This window comes from Plecotus auritus, assembly GCF_963455305.1.
Source record: "Plecotus auritus genome assembly, chromosome: 2".
Classification (NCBI taxonomy): domain Eukaryota; kingdom Metazoa; phylum Chordata; class Mammalia; order Chiroptera; family Vespertilionidae; genus Plecotus; species Plecotus auritus.
Genome location: NC_137771.1, coordinates 113785417 through 113791416, shown reverse-complemented (window position 1 = coordinate 113791416; position 6000 = coordinate 113785417). Strand labels below are relative to the sequence as shown.

At 44.1% G+C, this 6000-nt stretch overlaps 1 pseudogene across 1 annotated transcript; it reads left to right on the top strand.

Moving 5' to 3' along the window:
* Positions 1-2467: 2467 nt before the first annotated feature.
* Positions 2468-3540, top strand: LOC308241183 (Krueppel-like factor 5; annotated as a pseudogene). Its single transcript has 2 exons — positions 2468-2667; positions 2935-3540. The product of its transcript is annotated as a Krueppel-like factor 5 (transcript).
* The last annotated feature ends 2460 nt before the right edge of the window (positions 3541-6000 follow it).

Genomic DNA, 6000 nt, shown 5'->3' with positions numbered 1-6000 from the left:
CCCCAACGTGGGCACCAGCACCAAGGAGGCCCAGAGCGCTGCAGGGAGGAGATGCTGTTCAGTTCGTGGACATGGTGAAGGGGAGAGCCCTCGCTGGGGGGTCGTGAATGCCCAGGCCCTTACCAGCCCCTTCTCTCTGCATACCAAACCTTGGATTGGTCTGGCAGAAGCTCTGGGGACTCTGATGCAAGCCTGGGCAGGGTCCCCCAAAGGGACCATCCGGGTGGTAACGCAGGGCTTTTCCCTGAAGAATGCCGGGGACTGTCTGAACCCTGCAATCATTGTTGACCACCTCAGATGCTTTTAATCATGTGGATGTGAACTTGGTGAATGCCAAGCTGCTGGTGAAGGTGGCCAGCCTCAATTTAACCACCTCCCATAACCCTATTGTGCCAGGAGAGTAAGGATGCAGGGAAGGCCTCCTGAGCGTGGCCCTGGCAGGTGCCCCCTACCAGGCTATGGGCTTTGTCCAGGGCACCACACCTGTGCCGCAGTCACTCAACGGAGCTGCCTTCAGACCAGAAGTGCCTCTCCGCAGGGGTCTGCCCCTGCTCTTGTTCTGGACTCAACCCTCCAACCCTGCCATGCTGCCTACCATGATTGGGCTCCTGGCAGAGGCAGGCATGCAGCTGCTGTCCTACCAGACCTCAGTGATGTCTGATTGGGAGACCTGGCATGTCATGGGCATCTCCTTTCTGCTGCCCAGCCTGGACGCCTGGAAGCAGCATGTGATCAAGGCCATTGAGTTTCATTTCTGACCTTGGGGCTCACCAGGACCAGCCTTGGGGGCTTTGTGATCAACATTGACAGGTCACATTCCTGGGGCTGACACCACTTACGTGGTCTGACCACTGTAATAACCACTTAATAAACAGCCCACCCTCCCCCCCAAAAAAGAACCAAATCTGGGTCAACTGTGAGGAGCCAATGGCTGCCTAGGAGGAGGAGCTTTTGACGCTGACTGGCATAGAAACTGACCAATCAGAACCAAATCTGGGTCAACTGTGAGGAACCAATGGCTTCCTAGGAGGCAGAGCTTTTGACACTGACTGGCATAGAAACCAACCAATCAGAACCAAATTGGTTGGCAGAGGAGGGCAGTTGGGGATGAGATCAGGCTTGCAGGAGAGGGCCATTGGGTGTAAGATCAGGCCGGCAGGGGAGGGCAATTAGGGGCAATCAGGCAGGCAGGCAGAGTCAGTTAGGGGTGATCAGGCAGGCAGGCAGAGGGGTTAGGGGCAATCAGGCAGGCAGGCAGAGGCAGTTAGGGGCGATCAGGCAGGTGAACGATCAGGCAGGTGAGCGGTTAAGAGCCAGCGGTCCCAGATTGCGAGAGGGATGTCCGACTTCTGGCAGTCAGACATTCCCCAAGGGATTCCCTGAATGAAGAGAGTGCAGGCTGGGCTGAGGGGACCCCCTCCCTCCATGCACGAATTTCGTGCACCAGGCCACTAGTTATAGATAATCAAAAGAAGATGACCCAAACAAAAAACAATATTTTTGGTGACATCTTTTCTATCATTTTTTCAGTTAACATTTCATGAATGCTTACAATGGGTCAGGACCTACATTAGGCAACAATAAGAAAAAGAATTTAGACAAATAACAAAAATAGGCCTTGCTTTTCCACTCCCCTTCAGTGAAGTGCCATTCTCCATGGCATACAGGGCACAACCTACTCTTTTAGCCATCATTTAGCCAGGCATGTATTCAAATGTGGTAACACTTTCTCAATGATGTGGCCTGTGAATAGAACCAGAAGAAACACTGAACATGCACTAGTAAAGCTAAATTAACTATAAAATATTTTGTCTATATATTTAATATATATTTGCTATAATAAATATCTCAGTTTCTTGGGAACTTTGCTCTTGGGGAGATCCAAGTTTGAGGATGCTTATTTTCAATGCTGGAACTGTGAAGAAAATGTTCTGCAGAAAACAATTGGTGTACTCCAACAGGCACAAGATTGCATCTGCACCAGCTGTGTGTAATATGACTGCTATCTGTAAAGCAGTAGTATGTCGGGCTGTCTGCTGCAACTACCAAAGGGCCTGGTGCAGTATTTTGGTGATGTCTGAAGATATAGGCAGATGTTGGGAGGGAAAAATGACCACACTGAGCAAGGCCAAGAACCAAAGCACAAGGTAAGTATATTTAAAATAATGGTAAAAATGAGTCGCAGGGCAGATACGCGTGTTAGTAGCTCGCTGGCGGAGACTGGCAGTGGAGGGAGCTGGCTCCAGGGATGGCCTCCTGGAGGAGTTGGCGTTTATGCGTGGCGGAGCAGAAGAGTTTTGCTTTTAGTGCATGCTTACAGTGGACTGAGGGGTCCGTCGGGAGCCTCCCCTCCTCTGCCCTCAGCCCTGCATGGAGCTTGCGGGGGGGTGGGGTGAGCGAGCCAGCCAGTGGGAAGTGTGCTCCCCCGAGCCCAGCGACTGGAGCCGCCCCCTGAGTGCCCAGGGCTATGCGGGAGCAATCCATGAGCGCCAGCCTGGGACCGGTGCCCCAGCTACCGTCCCAGCAGGACAAGCCCGTGTTTGCGCAGCTCAAGCCCCGTGCTGGGCGCCGCAAACCCGGCCGCGACAGGGCACTCTTCTCTGGAGAGGAACTGAGGCACCCGCACCATCACCAGAAGGAGCAGCCTGCACACCCGCAGCCTCCGCAGTATGCACTAGTGCCGGGCCGCGGCTGCCCCTTCCGCCCCCCTGCCCCGGCACGAGGAGCTGGTCCAGACACCTCAGCTTCCTCCAGTTTCTATAATTCCAGACCATAGAAAGTATAGATGAGACAGTGCCTCAGTCGTAGACCAGTTCTTCACTGACAGTGAAGGGTTACATTTACAGTACCAACATGAAGATCTTCCTCCCTGACAACACTCACCTGAGAACTGGCCTCTACAAATCCCAGAGACCTTGCTTAACACATATCAAGACAGAACCTCATATCAGGCCTTAACACACACACCTCTGCTGTTCCGCAGACTACGATGAAACAATTCCAGGACATACACCCTTGCACATACACAATGCCAAGTCAGTTTCTTCCACAACAGGCCACTTACTTTCCCAAATCACCACCAAGCTCAGAGCCTGGAAATCCAGATAGACAAGCAGAGATGCTCCAGAATTTAACCCACCTCCATCCTATGCTGCTACAATTATTTCTAAAGTGGCAATTCACAATCCAAATTTACCTGCCACCCTACCAGTTAATTCGCAAAACATCCAACCTGTCAGATGCAACAGAAGGAGTAACTCTGATTTGGAGAAACAACCCATCTACTACTGCGATTACCCTGGCTGCACAAAAGTTTATGCAAAGTCTTCTCATTTAAAAGCTCACCTGAGGATTCATACTGGTGAGAAGCTGTACAAATGCACCTGGGAAGGCTGTGACTGGAGGTTCGCATGCTCTAATGAGCTGATGTGCCATTATCAGAAGCATACCAGGGCCAAACCTTTCCAGAGTGGGGTGTGCAACCACAGCTTCTCCCACTCCGACCGCCTGGCCTTGCACATGAAGAGGCACCAGAACTGAGCTGCTGCAAGGACCTGCGTGCTTATGCAATCACACTGATGGTCTGTAGTTCACTTTGCAAAATTTTAATTACAAACTTAACTATATATATATATATATACATATATATATATATATATATATATGCAAAAAACTGGAAATGTATATTTTGTATATTTGAGAAAACAGAGAGTACATTGTATTAATGCCAAAGTATTTGGTCCTTTTAGGAATCTGGAATGCTTGCTATAATGTATATGACTTTACTCAAGCAGATTTCATCTCATGGCAGGCAGCACATCTCAGCATGGGTAAGGGGATGGAGGTGGAATGTGTGTTTGCAGAGTTTTTGCCTAAGCACCATCATTTAATGTGACAGTGTTTAGTAAACAAGTAAGTTGGCAGGCACAGGGAGAAGGCTGGATTGTATGTCAAGATTTTATTTGACATCAAGTTGTTTTCAATAATAGAATGTTGGTGCCTCTCGTTAGGGCGCCATAATTGTTGGTGTCCCTTGTTAGGGCGTCATAATGCCAGGGTTCTTTTCCCAGCCTTACAAAGGGTTCAGCATTCTGGAGAAAGGGGCTGTGTGTAGATGATTAAGAAGGAGTCCAAAGATGAAAGATATTTTTGAAAGGCATTGGGGGTCAGAGGAGCTTCAGCTAAAGGGAACTGAAGACTCTCCTCCTTCACTCAGGACCCTGCTTTTATTCACACGATTTATCCTAAAGCAAGGTGGAAATATACACATCAAAGGGTAGAATACAGAAGCATTATCAGTTTGGGGAATAGCCTACAGCTGTTCAGGTGTTTGGCCAACAGGAGGCAATAAAATGTCCGGAGCTGTCTGGCAGCTAACAATCCTATTCAGGTTTGGGGGAAATGCTGTTTAGCCATTTCCAACAGGTAAACTACATATGTGGCTCACCCTTGTTGAGCTTCCCAAGTCCCGTAAACCTTTTGATGGAACTCTTGTAATTATTACATGCTGGAATTGGTTCTCTGCAATAGAATAATTCCTTAGAGGTACGCAGTGTACCTGGCAATTCACAAATAGCCATTGAACAAATAAGTGTTTGTTTTGTTTTGTTTTTTTATGAGTTACCTATATTTGCTATTCAAAATTTTGTAAATATGCAAGTCAGCTTTATAGGTTTATTACAAGTTTTCTAAGATTCTTTGGGGAAGAAATCATAAGGAATTTGAAAATTTCCATGGAGACATTTACAGTTGGAATTTTGTTGCAAGATACCTTTAAAAATCTTATCAAATTCATTTCTTTAGGGGGAAAGATAATCATCATTCAAATGAACTTAAAAAGCAAATTTAATGCACTGATTAAAATAGGATTGTTTATTTTAAATATGGAAGAGTTTTATATGAATTTGAATTCAAGACCTTAAGGATAGTTACAATATATGAAAGTTAAACCTCTTAAAATAAGCTAAACAGTATCATTTTATAGGAGAAGGACTTATGTAGTTTTCACATGGCAATGTTGAATTTATGATGCAGTTTTCTGGTATGAAAATATTAAATTTATGATGCAGTTTTCATATACTGAATTATTTGTTCATGTGGTACTGTTGGTTAAGTGCCAGTTTAAGTGGATTTTGCATGTAGTATACAGTGACCCAGCAATTTTACCTAAATTACAGTGCAGTTTAGTTAATCTATTGTTCATATTGACTCAGTGTCTACCTTTAATTACAAATGATATGTTGAAAACTTAAGGCAAGTGCTGCATATATGTGATATAAAATAGTAATGTGATGCTGATGCTATTAATCAAAAGGCAGAATAAATAAGCAAAATGTGAAAAAGGGGTCTTAATTGAAATGAAATTTTAATTTTTTTAAAAAAATATTTTTTATCTTTATTTATTTTGTGGTAATAGAGTAAATTTTTAGAAAATTTTTATAACTTGATAAATTTTAATTTTGTTTGTTAGAAAAGTTGCTCTTAAAATGTGTAAATAGATGACAAGTGGTGTAAATACTTTGTAAGCATCTTCAAAATGTTTATATGTGGAACATACCTACATAAAAAGCTAAAACCTGAAAACAAAATAATGGTAGAAATAAAGATTTTCAAAATGATAAAACAATTCTTGGTGGAAAACATTGGGGTCTCTGAAGATTTTTATTGTCTTCTTAATCCTCCCTCTCAACATAGCTCCAATTTCTTCTCTAGATAGATGATAGATATATGATAGATAGATATCATATATCCCTCTCCTTCTCTCTCCTCTCTTCTCAGATATGCAGATAATGTTCTATACCTTGTAGAACATCTAAATAAAGAGTTGTTGATATGTCATATGTCTGTAATGTTTTTTGCAAATAATTTATGTCACTTTTTCTAGTAATATAGCTTGGAATAAGTCAGAACCTCTCAGAATATTCCCTCTTCTTTTAGACACTTTAAAGGAAAATATAATCAGGAGCCATAAAAGTGTTTACATTATGCATAATAGATCAG